The sequence below is a fragment of the Pleurodeles waltl genome, chromosome 7 (genome assembly GCF_031143425.1).
Source record: "Pleurodeles waltl isolate 20211129_DDA chromosome 7, aPleWal1.hap1.20221129, whole genome shotgun sequence".
Taxonomy (NCBI): Eukaryota; Metazoa; Chordata; class Amphibia; order Caudata; family Salamandridae; genus Pleurodeles; species Pleurodeles waltl.
The window spans coordinates 168,030,809-168,054,471 of NC_090446.1; the positions used below are offsets into that span (position 1 = coordinate 168,030,809).

Sequence of the window (23,663 nt, forward strand, 5' to 3'; positions counted from 1 at the left end):
GAGAGAGGGGACGTCGAGCAAGACAAGGAGCCCTCTCAGCAGCAGGTAGCACCTGGAGAAGTGCCAGAAACAGGCACTACGAGGATGCATGAAACGGTGCTCACCCGAAGTCGCACAAAGGAGTCCCACGTCGCCGGAGACCAACTTAGAAACTCGTGCAATGCAGGTTAGAGTGCCGTGGACCCAGGCTTGGCTGTGCACAAAGGATTTCTGCCGCAAGTGCACAGGGGCCGGAGTAGCTGCAAAAGTCGCGGTTTTCCAGCAATGCAGTCTAGCGAGGTGAAGCAAGGACTTACCTCCACCAAACTTGGACTGAAGAGTCACTGGACTGTGGGGGTCACTTGGACAGAGTTGCTGGATTCGAGGGACCTCGCTTCGTCGTGCTGAGAGGAGACCCAAGGGACCGGTAATGCAGCTTTTTGGTGGCTGCGGTTGCAGGGGGAAAATTCCGTCGACCCACGGGAGATTTCTTCGGAGCTTCTAGTGCAGAGAGGAGGCAGACTACCCCCACAGCATGCACCACCAGGAAAACAGTCGAGAAGGCGGCAGGATCAGCGTTACAGAGTTGCAGTAGTCGTCTTAGCTACTATGTTGCAGTTTTGCAGGCTTCCAGCGCGGTCAGCAGTCGATTCCTTGGCAGAAGGTGAAGAGAGAGATGCAGAGGAACTCGGATGAGCTCTTGCATTCGTTATCTAAAGTTGACCCTAAATAGCCAAAAAAGAGGGTTTGGCTACCTAGGAGAGAGGATAGGCTAGCAACACCTGAAGGAGCCTATCAGAAGGAGTCTCCGACGTCACCTGGTGGCACTGGCCACTCAGAGCAGTCCAGTGTGCCAGCAGCACCTCTGTTTCCAAGATGGCAGAGGTCTGGAGCACACTGGAGGAGCTCTGGACACCTCCCAGGGGAGGTGCAGGTCAGGGGAGTGGTTACTCCCCTTTCCTTTGTCCAGTTTTGTGCCAGAGCAGGGCTAAGGGGTCCCCTGAACCGGTGTAGACTGGCTTATGCAGAATTGGGCACATCTGTGCCCAAGAAAGCATTTCCAGAGGCTGGGGGAGGCTACTCCTCCCCTGCCTTCACACCATTTTCCAAAGGGAGAGGGTGTAACACCCTCTCTCTGAGGAAGTCCTTTGTTCTGCCATCCTGGGCCAGGCCTGGCCTGCCCAGGAGGGCAGATGCCTGTCTGAGGGGTTGGCAGCAGCAGCAGCTGCAGTGAAACCCCGGGAAAGGCAGTTTGGCAGTACCAGGGTCTGTGCTACAGACCACTGGGATCATGGGATTGTGCCAACTATGCCAGGATGGTATAGAGGGGGCAATTCCATGATCATAGACATGTTACATGGCCATATTCGGAGTTACCATTGTGAAGCTACATATAGGTAGTGACCTATATGTAGTGCACGCGTGTAATGGTGTCCCCGCACTCACAAAGTTCAGGGAATTGGCTCTGAACAATGTGGGGGCACCTTGGCTAGTGCCAGGGTGCCCTCACACTAAGTAACTTTGCACCTAACCTTTACCAGGTAAAGGTTAGCCATATAGGTGACTTATAAGTTACTTAAGTGCAGTGTAAAATGGCTGTGAAATAACGTGGACGTTATTTCACTCAGGCTGCAGTGGCAGGCCTGTGTAAGAATTGTCAGAGCTCCCTATGGGTGGCAAAAGGAATGCTGCAGCCCATAGGGATCTCCTGGAACCCCAATATCCTGGGTACCTCAGTACCATATACTATGGAATTATAAGGGTGTTCCAGTAAGCCAATGTAAATTGCTAAAATTGGTCACTAGCCTGTTATTGACAATTTGAAAGAAATGAGAGAGCATAACCACTGAGGTTCTGGTTAGCAGAGCCTCAGTGAGACAGTTAGGCACCACACGGGGAACACATACATATAGGCCACAAACTTATGAGCACTGGGGTCCTGACTAGCAGGGTCCCAGTGACACATAACAAACATACTGAAAACATAGGGTTTTCACTATGAGCACTGGGCCCTGGCTAGCAGGATCCCAGTGAGACAGTGAAAACACCCTGACATACACTCACAAACAGGCCAAAAGTGGGGGGTAACAAGGCTAGAAAGAGGCTACTTTCTCACACACTCCCCTCAGGGTGCCATGCCAGCCTCTCACTGCCTATGCAGGTATAGATAAGTCACCCCTCTAGCAGGCCTTACAGCCCTAAGGCAGGGTGCACTATACCATAGGTGAGGGCACCAGTGCATGAGCACTGTGCCCCTACAGTGTCTAAGCCAAACCTTAGACATTGTAAGTGCAGGGTAGCCATAAGAGTATATGGTCTGGGAGTCTGTTTTACACGAACTCAACAGCACCATAATGGCTACACTGAAAACTGGGAAGTTTGATATCAAACTTCTCAGCACAATAAATGCACACTGATGCCAGTGTACATTTTATTGTAAAATACACCCCAGAGGGCACCTTAGAGGTGCCCCCTGAAACCTTAACCGACTATCTGTGTAGGCTGACTGGTTCCAGCAGCCTGCCACAACCGAGACATGTTGCTGGCCCCATGGGGAGAGTGCCTTTGTCACTCTGAGGCCCCAGACTTACCGGCCTGTCTCCTGCCTTCCAAAGAAACCTGCTCCAGCGACGCTTTCCAAGGGACCAGCGACCTCTGAATCCTCTGAGGAATGCCCTGCTTCAAGAAAGACAAGAAACTCCAGAGGACAGCGGCACTGCTCCAAAAGAACTTCAACTTTGTTTCAAAGGAGCAGATTTAAAGACCCCTGCAACTCCCCGCAAGAAGCGTGAGACTTGCAACACTGCACCCGGCGACCCCGACTCGACTGGTGGAGAACCAACACCTCAGGGAGGACCCTCCGGCGACTCCGAGTCCGTGAGTAACCAAAGTTGTCCCCCCTGAGCCCCCACAGCGACGCCTGCAGAGGGAATCCCGAGGCTCCCCCTGACCGCGACTGCCTGAACCTAAAGTCCCGACAGCTGGAAAAGACCCTGCACCCGCAGCCCTCAGCACCTGAAGGAACAGAACTTCTGTGCAGGAGTGACCCGCAGGAGGCCCTCTACCTTGCCCAGGTGGTGGCTACCCCGAGGAGCCCCCCCCCTTGCCTGCCTACACCGCTGAAGAGACCCCTTGGTCTCTCATTGAAAACCATTGAAAACCCGACGCGTGTTTGCACACTGCACCCGGCCGCCCCCGCGCTGCTGAGGGTGTACTTTTTGTGCTGACTCGTGTCCCCCCCGGTGCCCTACAAAACCCCCCTGGTCTGCCCTCCGAAGACGCGGGTACTTACCTGCTGGCAGACTGGAACCGGGGCACCCCCTTCTCTCCATTGAAGCCTGTGTTTTGGGCACCTCTTTGACCTCTGCACCTGACCGGCCCTGAGCTGCTGGTGTGGTAACTTTGGGTTTGCTCTGAACCCCCAACGGTGGGCTACCTTGGACCCAAAACTGAAACCTGTAAGTGACTTACTTACCTGTGAAACCTAACAATACTTTACCTCCCCCAGGAACTGTGAAAATTGCACTAAGTGTCCACTTTTAAAACAGCTTATTGTGTTTTATGTAACAAGTATATATGCTACTGTAATTATTCAAAGTTCCTAAAGTACTTACCTGCAATACCTTTCAAATGAGATATTACATGTAGAATTTGAACCTGTGGTTCTTAAAATAAACTAAGAAAATATATTTTTTCTATAACAAAACCTATTGGCTGGATTTGTCTCCGAGTGTGTGTTCCTCATTTATTGCCTGTGTGTATGTACAACAAATGCTTAACACTACTCCTTGGATAAGCCTACTGCTCGACCACACTACCACAAAATAGAGCATTAGTATTATCTCTTTTTGCCACTATCTTACCTCTAAGGGGAACCCTTGGACTCTGTGCATGCTATTCCTTACTTTGAAATAGCACATACAGAGCCAACTTCCTACAACCTGTATCTGTGTAGTGTAGCAATCCTATTTTGTGAAGTGACAATTTAAGTGGAGAAAGCAGAAGAAAGGATGCATACCCAAATTACGGCTCATACTGAATGAAGACAAAATCATGGCTGGACACACCACTAATGGCAAAACCATACAGTTAGCAGCTGCTATGGAATCTATCCCACTCGCTAACTTTGACAAGCCCCATTGTCACCTGGACACCAGCGCTGAGTTAACAGTAAATGCTGTATGAAACCTTGTAGAGCAGCCATAAAAAATAATGCAACCATTCCCACCTGCTAACAGCTGCCAAATGGGTATTCATAAATGTTTTCACAAATTTAACAATAAAACGCTACCTAAAAGATTAGACTTAAAAGAAAGACATAAGCTAAGTGGACACAGGTAGGTAATGCAACATGAAGCAGATAAATATATCATAGTTAAGTGTATTTGTACAACACGTATATATAGCCGTCATCTTTACAATCTCTATGTGGTGTGGCCATCTTTTAATGTATTTTATTAAAAACAAATCAAACTACATTACAAGATGGAGGTTATGCTTGCATGCAAAAGCCAGTAATCTTCCAATATATTATGCTAAAAACAAAGCACTTTCAAAGAAGGCTATAGGACTGCTCTTGGTGTCACAAGAAAGACCTATTGACGCTGCCAAGGCTTGCCGTTTTGAATCTAGGCTTTCCCTTTTCTGGCCACCGTCTCCTGCTGATTTGTTACACTAGGACGCTCAAAGGGATCATTGATATTAAAATATGAGCTCCTTTTTAGGTCGACCATAGCAGCATGCAAGCGATGCTTTTCTGACATGTTGGTATGTATCTGGGCTTTTAACAATGCCCACATCACGCCTATCACTACCACTCGTCTGTAGGCTTGCCCTTCAAAAATCCTTTGATGACATTGGTAAACAGCTTACGTTTGTCCCTCCTTGGGAAGGTTTTGTTACTGCCTTGGCTATCGCCCCTGTTAAATGGCTAATTGCACTTTTGCCAATAAGTCTGACTGAGGGCAAACTTCTTTTTCCTTTTGTGTGTCTCTTCACGGTGATGCTCATGGCGGCCGCGGCACTGTGAATCGTCTCACTTATGTGAAACTGTTTTACTTTTAATTTTCAATTTATGTGGCAAGAAAAGTCCTGCTAGGAGTTTAAAACGCTAATAGCTCTAACTCAAGCAAAATGCGAGACCAATTGCATTTGGCTGGGCTCATGTTTTTTACTACTGCATTTAAGTACAAGTTTGCGTAGGTGTAATAAAGTAAAGTTGAATTTTTAAAAAGTGTTACGCCAAGCTCATATATGCAAGGCCAGAGTACAGGGCTAAATACATGGATGATGTGCATTCTCCATGCAAAGGATCCAACCCATGGGAATGCTAACTACTTTAATATTTAATATTTGTACACTATTTCATGTATTGGATAGCAGAAGCTAGGCATCCACTGTAAAGACTAGGTTCATCCCGATGTAAACTTTACAACTAGGCCCTAATCGCTCAAGTAACAATTTTTGTTTGTTGTAAAAATGAAATTCCTTGGTACTCAGGTGTGAATGTACTCAAACTCCAACAGTGCAACGAGACCACATTATAGGTGCTGAAACCTCTACCATAACAGTGCTGCAGATTCATGTATGTCCTTTTCAAATGTGTAGTAACCTACAGATTAAATTCATGCTTTACTGTAGTAAACTAAGTGAAGTAATAAATGTACAGCCTTAAATTATTTTTCAGAATAAATAGCCGAAAAGCTAAGTCTCCCTTTCCTTGTTTAAACATCAATTACAAATCTGCTGTTTGCTGGCAGTAGAATGTGTGACGTCCGATCTTAACTGTATTGTTCTTACAGCAGAGCACCTATACTTTACTGCAGGCAACTAGTGAGGTCATAACTTAAGTAATGAGTGATTAGAAAGAGTTTTATGTGTAAGGGGACTGAAGGTATGCACTAAATCATTCACCTCTCAGGTTCATTAACATACAAAAAAAGGAATGTATGATTTTTATTTGTAGGAGTAAGAATTACCCTTGCACTATAACGTGGTGGGTTGATAGTTGCTTGTTCTGATACATTTAGGGTAATGGTGTTCACAGCGCCATTAAACACCGGGGTACACAGCCAAAGTTTAGACTAACAGACCATTTTCCACTTAAACTATGTTAAAGAATCTGCAGGAACGAGAAACATCCTTCCAAATAAAACGGCTGGATCATGAGGATATGAGAATATACTGCTAGTTTTGAAGTATGCTCATGCTTCTGGCAGAACACCCCCCCACCCCTAGTCCATATACCTGCCATTCAATGGATCGGTGTGATAAGTGAAGGAGTGATACCTTCCCTCAGTTTAGGGACATCAATGTAATCTAATGTGAGCCTACAAAAGAGCTCACCCATACAGTGCCTATGTACTTCATTGAGTACACAAAAAATATCTGTTTTCTTTTTGGCATCACAAGTTGCCCAGAAAGCCTGGACCAAGTTACCAGCAAACCAAAGCTCCCCTTCTATAGGAGCTGTAAAGTGATACATATGAACCATGACAAACTGAACACGTGCTTAGGATTACTATTTCACTCTGAATCTACAAGTCACGAGTTTCTTAACCAAAAAAAAATAGCTTTATGACAAGGATAGGAAGTCCGTTTTGGTAGGTCATTTTAACTAGGTTTTAGCTTACAGAATGGCTAGTGTTAATCTGTTACCTTGTACTGCTTATTTATTGGAGTCAGGCCATCACCTTTGAAGTTGGTTTTTATTCTTGTACTGCTGCTAGACTGGACTTCAAGGTGGGGTGGTTTCATCAATGTCTTGCACTGACTGGACCCTGTCTAGGTTTAACTGTACAGTGTTCACCGTGATTCATAACAGCCCTCCAAATTACTCAGGACTTAATGAAAAATTGTCACAATACCGATTTAAGACTTGGAAAGGTGCTGTTTAAACAAAGTCAAATTAAAACAAGCATTTCCAATGCAATTGATCACGCATGTGCTTGAGTTAGAGCTATTGGCATTGTAAATTCATAACTGGACTTACCTTACCACATAAATTGGTCAGCCCTAGCTCATAGTTCCGTCTTTTCCTGCCATATAATTCCAGTGACCCTGCATGTAACTAAAGCACTTTCATTTACCTTCTTCCTCCATCTGCAGCAAAAAATTAAAATGTTGCATTTAACACCCTAATTTAAATCTGCCATGCTAATTCCAATAGAATACCACTTTCACCACCCCACCATCAGAGTTGCTGGCTGGCTAACACAATTCCTCAAAAAATACACAAGACAGCACAGAGGAGAAATAAACAAGAAAGGTCATCACCCAAACATACCAAGAGTGTTCAAACAGTCATAGTGTAAGAAGGATGTTAAACTAGCCTGAATCATGGTCATAACTGTAATAAGGGGAGATTATTAAAGCATACACAATTACAATAAAAACTTATCAGAAATAAACTTTTGCCATTAGACTGGAATGCTCAAAACAGTCCCTAGGGCACCATAACAAAAATATCAGTTTTAAGAAACATGGTCATGTAATCCTATTGTTAGCCCCTACAGGACATAACCCCCAGGAAAAAACAGGAGAAAGTAATGCAGTGTAACCATATAATTGGCCCCTACAGAGAGAGTTTTTAAGGCTAGCAGGCCTACTACAATGATATTACAAATAAGGCCTTTAAAACAAACTTCTCCCAGTTGTAAAACAAAAGTTCTAGCCATGAGAAAGCTTGAAAGAGACTAAATGGGGGGAGTGGTTATTATTTTGGGGTCCCCACTAACCTAGTGTGGGGATCCAAGGATGATGCAGACAAAGCGTTTTGAAGGTGGTCCAACTGTCCTAGGACCACCACAGGATAAGTTATGAGCAAAAATGTTTTGTAATAATAATGCCCTGCAAAGCATTATGGGGTGAGTTTTCATGCCATATTATAGTATGTTGGCTGCAATGCACAGAACAGCCTCTAGAGAACACCACAATAAAGACAGCATTTGGAAGAAATATGGCCATGTAACCATGCAGTCAGCCCATATAGAGCATAACCACATGAGTAAAGAATGGGAGAAACTAATGCAGTGTAACCATATATTTAACCCCTAGAGAGCGTTACACATTTTCAGGGGTAATAGGCCTATAAAATGATATTACAAACAAGACCCATAAAACACAACTTCTTCCAGTTGTAAAACAAAAGTTTAAGCCACAAGAGTGCTTAAAAAGCCATTGAATGGTGGGAGGGTTTATTATTTTGGTGTCCCCACTACCCAGAGATGGTGTAGAAAGAAGGATAAGTTACTTACCTGTAAATCCTAGTTCTCTTCCAGGGGTATCCTCATCAAAGTCATAAACATTGAATATTCCCGCCCTTGTGCGGGGACCCCGGAGCATATATATATATAAAATACATACATATTATCATGTGTAAAACAGCAATGCAGGCTATAATCATAAATAGGCTAAAATGCTTTATTTCTATGCAAGTTTTTTTTTTTTAAATTTTTTTTTTTATATTATAAAATCACAATAGATCATAAATATCTACCTAAGCCCCCAAAAACTGGACTTAGGGAAGTAAACAGCAGTAAATAGCAGAGAAAAATAGAAAAAACTACATTGAAAAACAATGAAGCATTCTTAGCCAATAGGCTGCATGCAGGTTAACACAGGAGAACCATAAAAACTTTGGCACCGTGCCTTTAAGACCCTGAGCACCTCCAGTATCCCACCATGCCTCAGGGGTGAAGGGAAGGTGACAGTTGGTTCACAGTTAGGTCAGTACTTTTTTACGGTGACAATCTGTGTAACTGATTAGAAAAATAATCTGTCCTGCACTTCTAGGAGACTTGAGTCCGGGGAGGAGGGTGGGTTGTTTATGACTTTGATGAGGATACCCCTGGAAGAGAACTAGGATTTACAGGTAAGTAACTTATCCTTCTCTTCCAGGGGATCCTCATCAATAGTCATAAACATTGAATAGATTAGCAAGCCCATCCCTAAACTCTGCGGACTGTCTGAAAGAAGTGCAGGAAAGAATATATATTCATGCAAATAGATTTCTAAGAGAGGCCTGCCCCACCTGGGCATCCGCTCTTGCATCCGAGTCTAAACAGTAATGCTTAGTAAAGGTATGCACAGACTTCCATGTAGCAGCCTTACAAATCTCGGAAATTGGTACATTGTTAAGGAGGGCAGCAGTAGCCGCTTTTCCCCTTGTGGAATGCGCTTTTGGCCTAGCCAGTAATCGCTTATTAGCCAGTTGGTAAGAGTTAACAATACAAGACACAATCCATCTTGATATCGTTCGTTTAGACGCTGCCTCTCCTGTTCTTAAATGACCATAATTTAGAAACAAATGGTTAGAATGTCTAATCGGTTTTGTTTTGTCCAAATAGAATTTCAGCACTCTTTTCAAGTCTAAAGAATGCAATGCTTTCTCAGCCGGAGTCTCCGGATTGGGAAAGAAAGTCGGTAAAGATATAGTCTGATTGATATGGAATTCTGACACCACCTTCGGAAGGAAAGATGGGTGAGTTCGCAGAACCACTCTATTATCGTGAAAAACCGTGTACGGTTCTCTGCAAGACAGAGCCTGAATTTCGCTGACCCTCCTCGCTGAAGTAATGGCCACCAAAAAAGCCGTCTTCCACGTAAGGTGATGTAAAGAGGCCTTGTGGATAGGTTCAAAGGGAGGGCCCATAAGCTTTGACAGGACTACATTCAGTTCCCATGGAGGAGAAGGTCTCCGAATGGGAGGAAAAACCTTTTTCAAGCCTTCTAAAAAATCCTTGACTACAGGTATCGTAAAGAAGGATTCCTGAGAAGGCGACTTACGATACGCTGTAATTGCAGACAAATGAACCTTAATAGAAGATACCTGCAGACCAGACTTCGCCAGATGAAGCAAATAGGACAGAATGACGTCCTCCTGAGCTCGTATGGGATTTATACCTTGTTGAGAGCACCAGATGTAAAATCTCTTCCACTTAAAAGCGTAAGAACGCCGCGTGGAAGGTCGTTTTGACTCTTTCAAGATGTTCATGCACTCCTGTGAGAGCCCTAGGTGCCCATACTGTAGGAATTCAGGAGCCATGCTGTCAAGCTCAGAGAGGGAAGGTTGGGATGTAGGATTCTGCCTTCCATTCTGCTCAGGAGATCCGGTCTGCACGGCAACCTCCTGTGAGGTTTTTCCGATAAGTTGAGTAGGTCCGTGTACCAGAATTGGCGGGGCCATTGTGGCGCTATCAGAATCATTCTGGTTCTGGAGTTGTAAAATTTGTTGATTACTGCCGGTATGAGGGGAATCGGTGAAAAGGCGTAGAGAAATGTCCCTGACGAGTTGATCAACAGGGCATTCCCTTGAGATCCCGGACGGCAGAACCTGGATGCGAAGTCTGGGCATTTCTTGTTTGTTTCGTCTGCAAAGAGATCCAACTGGGGTCGACCCCATTGACCGAAGATGTCCTCGACGACTTCGTCGTGTAGGACCCAGTCGTGCGCGTCTTCTAGATGTCTGCTCAGGAAATCTGCCTCTACGTTTTGCTGACCTGGCAGGTGTACCGCTGTGATAGACATTCCCCTGGCCAGGAGCCAATGCCATATCGTTTGGGATTCTCGAGACAGAGGTAGTGATCTTGTTCCTCCCTGTTTGTTCAGGTAATACATTGTGGTTGTATTGTCTGTCTGAATTAGGAGAGATTTCCCCTGAACCAATGGAGAGAAAGATTTGAGAGCCAGATGGACTGCTCTGAGCTCCAGTAGATTTATGTGATAGTTCTTTTCCTTGTCGGACCACAGACCCTGAGCTTGGAAGGAACCCAGATGAGCACCCCAACCCTGAAGAGACGCATCCGTTACCAGAATGTCGGCTGGAATTGTCTGGTGAAACGGAGAACCTATCGACAGGTGAGGTCTGTGCATCCACCATTGTAGTGATTGAAAAGCCACTGCTGGTAGTCGAACTCTGTCCTCCCAGTGACCCGTCTTTTGGCTCCAATTGTTCTCTAATGCCTCCTGAAGGGGCCTCATGCGTAGCCTGGCATTCGGGACAATGAAGATGCATGAAGCCATGGAGCCCAGAAGCGATGTCACCTGACGAGCAGTAGGTGCATCGGCTGTTAATAGTTGTTGACACTTCCTGTGGATTGATAAAAGTCGTTCCTCCGAAGGATACACTCTTTGGAGCTCTGTGTTTAGTATCGCTCCCAGGTAGTGGAGGTTTTGTGTTGGAATCAGGGTTGACTTGTTGTGGTTGATTTGAAGACCTAGAGACTCGAAAGTTCTTAGTACGATGTCTCGATGTTCTCTCGCCTGATCTGGAGAGGAGGCCTTCACTAGCCAGTCGTCCAGGTAGGGGTAGACGAATATTTTTTGTCTTCGAAGATATGCCGCTACCACTGCTACACATTTTGAAAAGACTCGGGGTGCAGACTTCAGGCCGAATGGAAGGACTCTGAATTGGTAGTGCTGTGACGCTATCTGGAAACGTAAACATTTCCGATGTTTGGATGCTATTGGGATGTGAAAATATGCATCCTGTAGGTCGATGGAGCACATCCAGTCTCCCTGATGCAGTTGCGGGACAATCTGGTGAAGGGCTAGCATCCTGAACTTCTGTTTTCTTATGTACTTGTTCAGGAGCCGTAAGTCCAGAATTGGCCTGAAGAGGCCCTGTTGACCTTTTTTCGCCACCAGAAAGTAACGGGAGTACACCCCTTTTCCTTTTTGTGCCGGAGGAACCTTTTCTACAGCTTTCTTTTGTAGGAGTGCGAGAACTTCCTTGCGTAGCAGGCTGAGATGAGAAGGAAAACCTCTTGCTGGCGGCAAGTGTGGAGGAGGTTTTTTGAAAAGGAGAGAATAGCCATGTTCGACAATATTGAGCACCCACTTGTCTTTTGTGATGGAGTGCCACTCGTGAAGATGATGCGTAACACTTCCCCCCACCGGAGTGGTGCACAGTGCTGAGGGAAGCAATGCCTCATTGCTTTGTTGGTGTCTTAGCTGTAGACTGTTGAGGTCTACTTGACCCTCGATCTCTTGTGGGTCTACGTGCCTGAAACAGGGGGCGTCCCTGTCGTTGTTGTGGTCTCTGAGACCAGTGAGGGGTTTGAACCCTCTGCTGGTATGGTCGTCTGTCGTACGGCCTGCACCTCCGCCTGAAGTCTTTTTTACGTTCCAGGCCCACTGCCCTCATCGTGTCCACTTCCGTTTTCATTCGGGCCATCTCTTCATCCGCGTGGGTACCGAACAACGAATTGCCGCTGAATGGGAGGTTTAAAATGCGTTGCTGTGCTTCCTGCTTCAGACCCGTGAGCCGTAGCCAGGAAGACCTCCTAGCGCAGATTCCGTGCACATACCCATGCGCAGCCAAATCCGCCCCGTCCGCCGCCGCGCTGATGACCTGGTTAGATACTAGGCCCCCTTCCTGCAAGATTTCCTGGAAGTCCTGTCTATCTTCCCTGGGCAACTTTTCTGTAAATCTGTGGAGTGAGTCCCACAGAGAGCGGTCATATCTGCCCAGAAGTGCTGAGGCGCTGGAGACCTTCATAGCAGATGCCGCCGTACCGCACATCTTTCTCCCCAGGGAGTCTAGGTGTCTGCTCTCCTTATCCGGGGGGACTGTGGAAGATGATGCCACAGAGTGTGTTTTTCTGGCTGCGGCTAAGATCACAGAGTCCGGTGGCGGATCCTTCCGCAGGAATAAAGGATCTTGCTCCGGAGCTTTGTATTTCTTTTGAATCCTAGCCGGGGCAGACTTGAGAGTGGCTGGAGAAGAAAAGTGTCCATAGTAGGTTGCAGCAAACCCGGTACTAGTGGCAGCAGTTTTCTCGAGACTGATCTGTGTTGTAGGGTCTCAAAGATAACTGAGGATGAGGTGGCCGGTTCCGGTACCTCAATATTTAGCTTCTGCGCTCCCCTTAGAAGAACCTCATTAAAAGTGGTGATATCATCCACCGGGGAAATCCTAGCAGGTGGAGAATCTGAGTGTGGGGGAGTAGCGCCCAACAGACGATCCTGAAGAAGACCAAGAAGGTGATCTTCTGCGTGGTGTTCGCGACCTGGTTCTCCTTCGGGAACGGGACCTGCTCCGAGAGGCTGTAGCAGAGTGTGCAGGTCTTGTGGTCGGCTGACGAGAAGCAGAACGAGCCCGTCCTGCTCTAGCTGTAGGCGATGGCGTTCTCGGTAATGAGGCAGTAGGAGAATACATCCTAGAGTATTGGGAATCCGGGGATGCTGCCGGTCTATTCAGGCTCTCTAACCATCTGGGTGATAGAGTGATGGGAGAAACATGCCCCGATGAGACCGCTCTGGAATGGGATGATGCACTCCTTATAGAGACCACCGGTGAGGGAGCTTTGTCCGCTGGCTCTACTGCCTGTGACACAGCTGAAGGTTGTGTCGACGTCGATTGTATCCTCGACGTCGAAGGTTGCGATGGCTGGTCTGTTCTCGACGTCGAAGGTCTTGACGTCGAAGGCCTTGACGTTGAATGTCTTGACGCCGATCGCGGGACCTGGACCTACTCGCCGTCGTGTGTCTCGACGTTGAGTGGCGAGTGGTCGACGGCGGATGTTCATGCCGTCGTGGCGGTTTTGGTGTCGTGTCCTTCGACGCCAAGGGGTGAGACGCTCTCGACGGCGAACGGGAGCGCCGGAGATGGCTCGACGCCGAACGGCGGCCTGTCGTCGACGGAGATGTACCCCTGTGTCCATGCTTCGACGCTTTGTCCTTCGACGTCGGTCTGGTCACCGTCGACGGCGATCTATGCCGGTGAGACGGTGGTGCCGATGACGTCGATGGAGAACAAACAGGCACAATCCTACCTGTCGACGTCGATCGGGCCATTCCTTCGGTTGTAGGTCTGGGAAGTGAAGAGGATGTTGACTTTTTCCTCTCCTGAAGCCCATGTAGCCTGATCTTCTCTCTGTCTTTGAGAGTCCTCCTTGACATGTTCTTACAATACTTGCAGGTGTCAGGACAGTGACTCTGTGGCAGGCAGACAATACACAGAGAGTGTGGGTCTGACTGGGCTTTCTTCTTCCCACAAGAAGGACATTTTACAAACAGAGATGGCATTTTCTGTCAAAAAAAAACTTCCCAACTCAGACAAAAGATGTTATCTGTCGAGTAAACAGGAAAAACACTATTTTTTAAGGATTTTTCTGAAGAAAAACTCAGAAAAACTGAGAGCTCAATGCTCCAGGATCCTCTCAGAAGAAGCCGGAAAAAAGAACTGACCTAACTGTGAACCAACTGTCACCTTCCCTTCACCCCTGAGGCATGGTGGGATACTGGAGGTGCTCAGGGTCTTAAAGGCACGGTGCCAAAGTTTTTATGGTTCTCCTGTGTTAACCTGCATGCAGCCTATTGGCTAAGAATGCTTCATTGTTTTTCAATGTAGTTTTTTCTATTTTTCTCTGCTATTTACTGCTGTTTACTTCCCTAAGTCCAGTTTTTGGGGGCTTAGGTAGATATTTATGATCTATTGTGATTTTATAATATAAAAAAAAAATTTTTTAAAAAAAAAACTTGCATAGAAATAAAGCATTTTAGCCTATTTATGATTATAGCCTGCATTGCTGTTTTACACATGATAATATGTATGTATTTTATATATATATGCTCCGGGGTCCCCGCACAAGGGCGGGAATATTCAATGTTTATGACTATTGATGAGGATCCCCTGGAAGAGAAAGAGCATGTTGCTGTGAACGCTTTGGCCATGGTCCCACTGTCCTAGGACCACCATAGGCTGAGTTAGGAGCAAAAAGGTTTTGTAGAAGTAATGCCCTGCAAAGCATTTTAGGGTGAGTTTCCAGAGTGTAGTGAATATTGTAGTATTGGCTCTCCCGCTGTGCCGGGATAGCCACTTTTTGCTATGAGGATTTCTGTTTTATGGAAAGCATTTGCCAATTTCAAATATTTTAAGGGGGAGCCACAAGAAATGACTCTTATTAGGTAACTGAACAATGTGACCAGCGCTTCAATACTGCCAATCGAGTTCACACTGTTGTGCCTGTATGCGCTGTGAGCGGCATGCAGCACGAAAGGAATAGACAAAAGAAAGAAAATAGATTATCCATGCTTAAGTATATCAGCAATCGTGCACATTCTCCATGTAACAGGGGCAGTCTATAAGGCAGTAACAAAACCACCCTAAGGCTGGACAAACGTAAAGCAATTACCAATGACATCAAGGGATTTTAGAAAGACAAGCCAACGAAGAAGTGGAAGTGATGGGCGTGAGGTGGGTGTGATTAAGAGGCCACAATACTTACAACAGTCAAAGCACTTGCGCGCTAAACCTAAAAAGCAATCATCTGGGGTAACCGGACATTTGCCCTTTCTAGAGACATTTTCGCAATATATAACAAATGTCTTTAGAGGATAAGAATGAGAGGTTATGATGACAAAACAATCTGGGTTGCTGACTACATCCATATGACCTTGGTGCATATAGTTTTTCAGCGACCTACTCTGAAGGACTAGTTGAAGCCTATCCATTCTCTTCACGTCAGCTGTACCACTGACTAGTAGGGGGTGGTCTAATTGATGGCAATGGTAAGAGGAACACCAAGAAAACCTTCAATTATTAGGGTGTGCTTTAAGTTACTTGTAAAGTTATCTTCAGAAGACTCCGAGCTCCCATATCAAGGGTCAAGGTGGTAAAAACATCCTGGAACACTAAACACATTTAATCGGCAGCAGGGTTACTAGTCTTCAAAATTCTAGCATCCCTATTCTTATATACATATTTCAGGAACTACAGTAATAAAAAGGGCTAGCTTAGCATAGGCACTTTACATCTCATTCACTAATGATAACTCAGGTTTTGCCTGCAACTATAACATCTTGGGTTTCGGACACAGAGAGTCATGCAAGTAACTGATTTACAAATCAGTAAGACTATCAGGAAACTCTGATTAACTATCAAGGACAAGGTCACGGTGGACTGGCGTGTTCTAAAATTAAGAAATATGCCAAGAACACATATCATCATCCCATGGATAAGGTGAAAAAGTAGACTCAGACTTGGTAAGACATTCATTTATCAACAGATTGCATCCGTATGATCTGTATATTGGAGCATCACTACGGCCAGAATGTGTAAATGTGAAGTCAAGTAAGACCAAATTTGGGTCTTTTGTATTCATACTAGCCACTCTACCAGGTGTATTTCAGTTTTCTAACTTGTGGTGGAAGTAGATTTGATGTATGAAGGTTGGTAGTACACTGAGCTGACACCACATTAGTCAAAGATCACAAGACAGGAATATATTATCCTTTGACATGTGCATAAACACATTCAATCTCAAATTGAGAGTTTGCATCATATTCAACAATGGCTTTTAGTGGGAAGTTTTCAAGGAGAGAAAGTTAGAATCACCATTTCCGTTAAGGTGATGAAATGGTTAGAGCATGTTGTGGTCAAATGTCAGTATATTTATGGCCACAGAGACTTGCACTCAGAACGTGTGAACGTGTGTTGCAGGACTGATCAAATTACCTCAAAAGGTATTAGACAAACACATATGGTCTAATACATGGTAATAACATCTATGTGTGCACAGGAAAGGAGACCATTGTTTGAAGAAGAGTATGTATTTCAGTAGAAAGTCAACTGAATGGGTGGGATTGATCAAATTACCTCAAAAGGTATTACACAAACACATGTGGTCTAATACATGGTAATAACATCTATGTGGGCACAGGAAAGGAGACCATTGTTTGAAGAAGAGTATGTATTTCAGTAGAAAGTCAACTGAATGGGTAGGATTGATCAAATTACCTCAAAAGGAATTAGACAAGCACATATGGTCTAAAAAGGGTTTATTTCTGCATTTGTGGTGGGACCTATCCCCAAATTGGCCTCACACTGCGAAGTGATAAAATGAGCAGTTTTAACCCAGGAGAATGCAATTTTATTACAAGACCGGAGGCTCATATTATGCAGTCTTTTCTTGCTTTAATTTTAACAGCAGCCAAGAAGAAAAACTACATTTCCCAACAAAAAACCCACAAAGTGACATATTAAGGGAACCATCCAATAGGACGTTGTAATGCACTATTAGTATACTGACTGCGAACAACAAGTCCGCTTTTCTTGCTGCTCGCAGTCAAGATAAGTACCAATATTTTCGTCCTCCATATAAATGTTGAATGTTTATTAATGATGTATTTCATGATGTGTTTAGGTGTGTAGGACACGTTTTTTTCTTTACGGCACGCTCCGTCTACTTTGTTTTACTTTTGTCAGCGCGTCTTGCAACAGTCGTTTTTTCACCATTGTAGACACGCGTGTGTGCACGCGCGCGCAGCCAGCTTGTCATCCAGCTGCATTCCTGCATTCCTTAGATTCCACTGCTCGTGTCTTGGACGCGTTTCATTGTTTATTTAACGCACGTCTATTAGCGGTTCCTTCACCGTTATAGACGCGCGTCTGTGCCCCTTTTTCCTCATAGCTTTTGCCTCGCATCTCCGGACGCGCTTTTTCCTTTGGCAGTGAGAGCGCGCTGTGTGCGCATATAATTTAATTCCCTTTTATTTTAACGGGCTCCTAGGGGAACAAACCTCCCACCTTTCTTTTGTTTTTCCCCTAGTTTTGATAGGTGTTTTTTCTTTACCCTCAATTTCGTTTTTAATATATATTTTATATATAATTTATATATAATTTTAAAAGCTCCTCATTATGGCTGAGGAGGAAGAAACCCAATTTCTTCAGGAATCACTGAAGTCCTTCATTACAGATTCTGTCCAGAAGGCAGTTTCTGTTTCTATGTTAGACGTATCTAAGAACCTTGAAGCCTCTCTCCAAAATTATTTCGGCTTCTCATTTGCCTTCTACGAAAGGCAAGAAACGTGCGGTTTCCCTTCCGGGACCTTCAAAAGGCGTTTCTGCTGGTCCTTCCACCCGAGAGGTATCCAAATCGGGACCCCCTCATTCTCCGCTCCATATTACTCACGTAAGAGACACTGATGATGACGATGATGACTCTCCCAGTCATACAGATGATATGGATGGATCTTCTGATCCTTTTTATTACGGGCCTCCGGAGAAAAGGCGTAGAATTTCTCCCAGTGATGGTGGTGACGTTCACCCGGTGTCTCAGATTTTGGTGGACCATTCAGGTGAACCTTTGTTTGATCCTTCCCTGATGGTTCATCCAAACTCTAAAAAGAGTGGTATCCTGCTGACCACGTTGCAGACTAGGTTTCCTTTTTCCTACGCCATTCTTTAGACAAAGTTGCTCGCAACAAGCTTAAATCCGAATGTCACCGTCCCTCCTTGCCCGATAATATCACTGCTAAACCCACCATTGACCCCAACATGCTTATGTTTTTCACTAAATTTGGTAAAGACCCTAAAAAAGGTGTCGATAAAGCTTGGTCAGGCTGCCAAGACAAACTTTTAGATTTGGTGGGTCCCCTCACCAGAATTTTTGATATGGCAGAGGAAGCCAAGATGGACAATACGCCAATTGATCCGGTAGTCCTTTCCAACTGGGCACAACACGCTATCTGTATGCTGGGTAATGCAAACTTCCAGTTGTCCATCGAACGAAGGAAGAGTCTCCTGCTCAAGATTGACCCTAAATTGACTTCATTAGCCTCTAAAGATGAGGGTCCTTCAGCTAAAGGCCTTTTATTTGGAGACTCCTTCATTAAGGAGTTGGGCAAATACGTCTCCACCTTTGCCTCCCTGGACAAGGCTCAGGTTTCTATTAAGAAGATTTTTTCTTCTCTGGTTTTTGGCAGGGCTGGCAAAGGCAGGAGTCGCTTTGCCGGCCGTTCCCTCAGAGGTCATTATGCCAATCGAGACTCCTACAATCAATAAACCCAGCTTGACACCTACTCAGGATACAAGCTGCGTTTCTACCCCCGCCGCTCAAGAGGCTATCGTCAGAGGGGATACATCAATAAAGGAGAACAAGTCTCCGGTAAGTGTTTCCAATTTGGCCTTCCTCCAGTAGGAGGCAGACTGTCTGTTTTTCTAGACTCATGGCGTTTTCTCACCTCAGATCCCTGGGTAATTCAATCCATTCAAGGTTACCTCTTAGAGATTTATCAGCCCCCAACTCAGTCCCTTTTCCCTCTTACCCTAGTGTTTTCTCAAGAACAAAATCAACTGCTCCACGACGAGATTCAATCTCTTCTCGCCAAACAAGCCATAGAGTCAGTGCTTTCAGAAAACTTCGGGCTTTCTCAGCACCATTTTCCTGGTGCAAAAGAAAAATCAGAAGTTTCGACTAGTTCTAAACTTAAAAAATGTCAACAATTTTGTGGTTTACCGACATTTCAAGATGGAGACCATTCTTCATCTCAGGGATATTTTACTTCAAGGCGACTGGTTGGTCAGACTAGACCTTCAGGATGCTTACCTCACGGTCCCCATTCACCCCTCACACAGAAAATGTCCCCAATTTCAATGGCACAACTCTTTCTACCAATTCAAAGTTCTTCCTTTCGGGCTCTCTTCGGCCCCTTGGTGTGTCACCAAGATCCTCAAACCTGTGGCGGCTTTTCTCCGATCCCACGGTGTTCGTCTGATTCTTTATCTAGACGATTTTCTCTTGATGGCACAAGACAAACGCCTTCTCCTAGTTCACTTACAGTTCTGTCAAGATCTCCTTCTCAAATTGGGTTTCCTCATCAATTTTCAAAAATCAGCCTTCGTTCCAACTCAAAAGTTGGAATTCCTTGGCTTTCTCATAGATAATACTCGTTCAATTCTTCAACTTCCTCAACACAAGGTCTCCTTAATCAAAAAAGAGATTTGTCAATCCCTCTCTCTTCCTCACATCTCCCTCAGAACTCTGGCTCGCCTTGTGGGTCTCCTCGCCTCCTCTATCCAAGCCATTTTCCTGGGTCCGTTACATTACCGCGCCCTTCAACGATTGAAGATCCGTCATCTTCACAAGGGTCTGGCCTATTCCGATCCTTTGGTTCTGGACTCCGAGTCCAAAGAAGAGCTTCTCTGGTGGTTGACTCACCTAGACGCCTGGAACGGAAGAACATTTTCTCTGCCGCCCCAGATCTTGTATTAGAGTCCGATGCAAGTCAGACAGGTTGGGGCGCAAGATGTGGTCAGTTCTTGACTGGAGGCGCATGGTCTCTGAAGGAGTCATTCTTGCACATAAACAGTTAAGAGATGCTTGCAGGTTCCTTTGCCATCCGCTCATTTACAAAAGACAAGGTAAGCTGCACTATTCTTCTCAGAATGGACAACCTAACAGCCGTCAGATATATCAACCATCTAGTGGGCACCAGGTCCAAGATCCTCTCTGTAGGAGGCTGGACTGGCTTGTAGTGAGTACCAAGGGGTACTTACACCTTGCACCAGGCCCAGGTATCCCTTATTAATGTATAGGGTGTCTAGCAGCTTAGGCTGATAGATAATGGTAGCTTAGCAGAGCAGCTTAGGCTGAACTAGGAGACGAGTGAAGCTCCTACAGTACCACTAGTGTCATATGCACAATATCATAAGAAAACACAATACACAGATATACTAAAAATAAAGGTACTTTATTTTTATGACAATATGCCAAAAGTATCTCAGTGAGTACCCTCAGTATGAGGATAGCAAATATACACAAGATATATGTACACAATACCAAAAATATGCAGTATAGTATTAGAAAACAGTGCAAACAATGTATAGTTACAATAGGATGCAATGGGGACACATAGGGATAGGGGCAACACAAACCATATACTCCAAAAGTGGAATGCGAACCACGAATGGACCCCAAACCTATGTGACCTTGTAGAGGGTCGCTGGGACTAAGAAAACAGTGAGGGTTAGAAAAATAGCCCACCCCAAGACCCTGAAAAGTGAGTGCAAAGTGCACCAAAGCTCCCCAAAGAGCACAGAAGTCGTGATAGGGGAATTCTGCAGGAAAGACCAAAACCAGCAATGCAACAACGATGGATTTCCAGACGAGGGTACCTGTGGAACAAGGGGACCAAGTCCAAAAGCCACGACCAAGTCGAGAGTGGGCAGATGCCCAGGAAATGCCAGCTGTGGGTGCAAAGAAGCTGCTACTAGGAAGTAGAAGCTGAGGATTCTGCAGGAACGACAAGGGCTAGAAACTTCCCCTTTGGAGGATGGATGTCCCACGCCGTGGAGAGTCGTGCAGAAGTGTTTTCCTGAAGAAAGACCACAAACAAGCCTTGCTAGCTGCAAGTCGTGCGGTTAGGGTTTTTGGATGCTGCTGTGGCCCAGGAGGGACCAGGATGTCGCCAATTGCGTCAGGGGACAGAGGGGGCACCCAGCAGGACAAGGAGCCCTCTCAGAAGCAGGCAGCACCCGCAGAAGTGCCGGAACAGGAACTACGAAGAGGAGTGAAACGGTGCTCACCCGAAGTTGCACAAAGGAGTCCCACGCCGCCGGAGGACAACTCAGGAGGTCGTGCAATGCAGGTTAGAGTGCCGTGGACCCAGGCTTGGCTGTGCACAAAGGATTTCCGCCGGAAGTGCACAGAGGCCGGAGTAGCTGCAAAAGACGCGGTTCCCAGCAATGCAGTCTGGCGTGGGGAGGCAAGGACTTACCTCCACCAAACTTGGACTGAAGAGTCACTGGACTGTGGGAGTCACTTGGACAGAGTTGCTGGATTCAAGGGACCTCGCTCGTCGTGCTGAGAGGAGACCCAGGGGACCGGTGATGCAGTTCTTTGGTGCCTGCGGTAGCAGGGGGAAGATTCCGTCGACCCACGGGAGATTTCTTCGGAGCTTCTAGTGCAGAGAGGAGGCACACTACCCCCAACAGCATGCACCACCAGGAAAGCAGTCGAGAAGGCGGCAGGATCAGCGTTACAGAGTTGCAGTAGTCGTCTTCGCTACTTTGTTGCAGTTTTGCAGGCTTCCAGCGCGGTCAGCAGTCGATTCCTTGGCAGAAGGTGAAGAGAGATGCAGAGGAACTCTGAGCTCTTGCATTCGTTATCTGAGGAAATCCCCAAAGCAGAGACCCTAAATAGCCAGAAAAGAGGGTTTGGCTACTTAGGAGAGAAGATAGGCTAGCAACACCTAAAGGAGCCTATCAGAAGGAGTCTCTGACGTCACCTGCTGGCCCTGGCCACTCAGAGCAGTCCAGTGTGCCAGCAGCACCTCTGTTTCCAAGATGGCAGAGGTCTGGAGCACACTGGAGGAGCTCTGGACACCTCCCAGGGGAGGTGCAGGTCAGGGGAGTGGTCACTCCCCTTTCCTTTGTCCAGGTTCGCGCCAGAGCAGGGCTGAGGGGTCCCTGAACCGGTGTAGACTGGCTTATGCAGAAATGGGCACCATGTGTGCCCATGAAAGCATTTCCAGAGGTTGGGGGAGGCTACTCCTCCCCTGCCTTAACACCATTTTCCAAAGGGAGAGGGTGTAACACCCTCTCTCTGAGGAAGTCCTTTGTTCTGCCTTCCTGGGCCAAGCCTGGCTGGACCCCAGGAGGGCAGAAACCTGTCTGAGGGGTTGGCAGCAGCTGCAGTGAAACCCCTGAAAAGGCAGTTTGGCAGTACCCGGGTCTGTGCTAGAGACCCGTGGGATCATGGGATTGTGCCAACAATGCCAGGATGGCATAGAGGGGGCAATTCCATGATCTTAGACATGTTACATGGCCATATTCGGTTACCATTGTGAAGCTACACATAGGTAGTGACCTATATATAGTGCACGCGTGTAATGGTGTCCCCCGCACTCACAAAGTCCGGGGAATTGGCCCTGAACAATGTGGGGGTACCTTGGCTAGTGCCAGGGTGTCCACACACTAAGTAACTTAGCACCCAACCTTTACCAGGTAAAGGTTAGACATATAGGTGACTTATAAGTTACTTAAGTGCAGTGTAAAATGGCTGTGAAATAACGTGGACGTTATTTCACTCAGGCTGCAGTGGCAGGCCTGTGTAAGAATTGTCAGAGCTCCCTATGGGTAGCAAAAGAAATGCTGCAGCCCATAGGGATCTCCTGGAACCCCAATACCCTGGGTACCTCAGTACCATATACTAGGGAATTATAAGGGTGTTCCAGTATGCCAATGTAAATTGGTAAAATTGGTCACTAGCCTGTTAGTGACAATTTGAAAGAAATGAGAGAGCATAACCACTGAGGTTCTGGTTAGCAGAGCCTCAGTGAGACAGTTTGGCATCACACAGGGAACACATACCTATAGGTCACAAACTTATGAGCACTGGGGTCCTGGACTAGCATGGTCCCAGTGACACATAACAAACATACTGAAAACATAGGGTTTTCACTATGAGCACTGGGCCCTGGCTAGCAGGATCCCAGTGAGACAGTGAAAACACCCTGACATACACTCATAAACAGGCCAAAAGTGGGGGTAATAAGGCTAGAAAGAGGCTACTTTCTCACACTCTCTACCCTGGCAAAGCATCTTTGGGAATACTGTCTCTCTCGACAAATCTCGGTCAGAGCGATTTACCTACTGGGCGCTCTGAATACAGTTGCGAATTGGTATTCCAGACATCTTCACGATTCAAGCGATTGGCGCTTGCACCCTTCCATATTCAATCAGCTTACTTCCCTCTTTGGCATAATGTCCATAGACCTTTTTGACTCTCGCCTCAATTCTGACCTTCCTTCCTCAGTTGGAGACCGGATCCCCAGGCTCTCGCCACAGACGCTTTCCTTCAGATCTGGCCATCATCCCTTCTTTACGCTTTCCCTCCCTTCCTTCTCATCCCTCGGGTCCTGGCACATGTACGCAGACAACGATCCATACTGGTCCTAAT

The 23,663-nt window shown here is 46.1% G+C and overlaps 1 protein-coding gene across 7 annotated transcripts in view; it reads right to left on the reverse strand.

Moving 5' to 3' along the window:
* Positions 1 to 23,663, reverse strand: part of NCOA3 (nuclear receptor coactivator 3) — a 558,025-nt gene that overhangs the window by 392,662 nt on the left and 141,700 nt on the right. For 3 of the 7 annotated variants that reach the window (XM_069243453.1, XM_069243460.1, XM_069243458.1), the window contains exon 3: positions 6,971 to 7,080. The exons of 3 other annotated variants lie outside the window; for them this stretch is intronic. The gene's annotated coding sequence lies outside the window, so the exon portion shown is untranslated. Of the gene's footprint in view, positions 1 to 6,970; positions 7,083 to 23,663 lie in introns of those variants that run through there. One more of the 7 variants, XM_069243455.1, reaches the window with a different exon arrangement.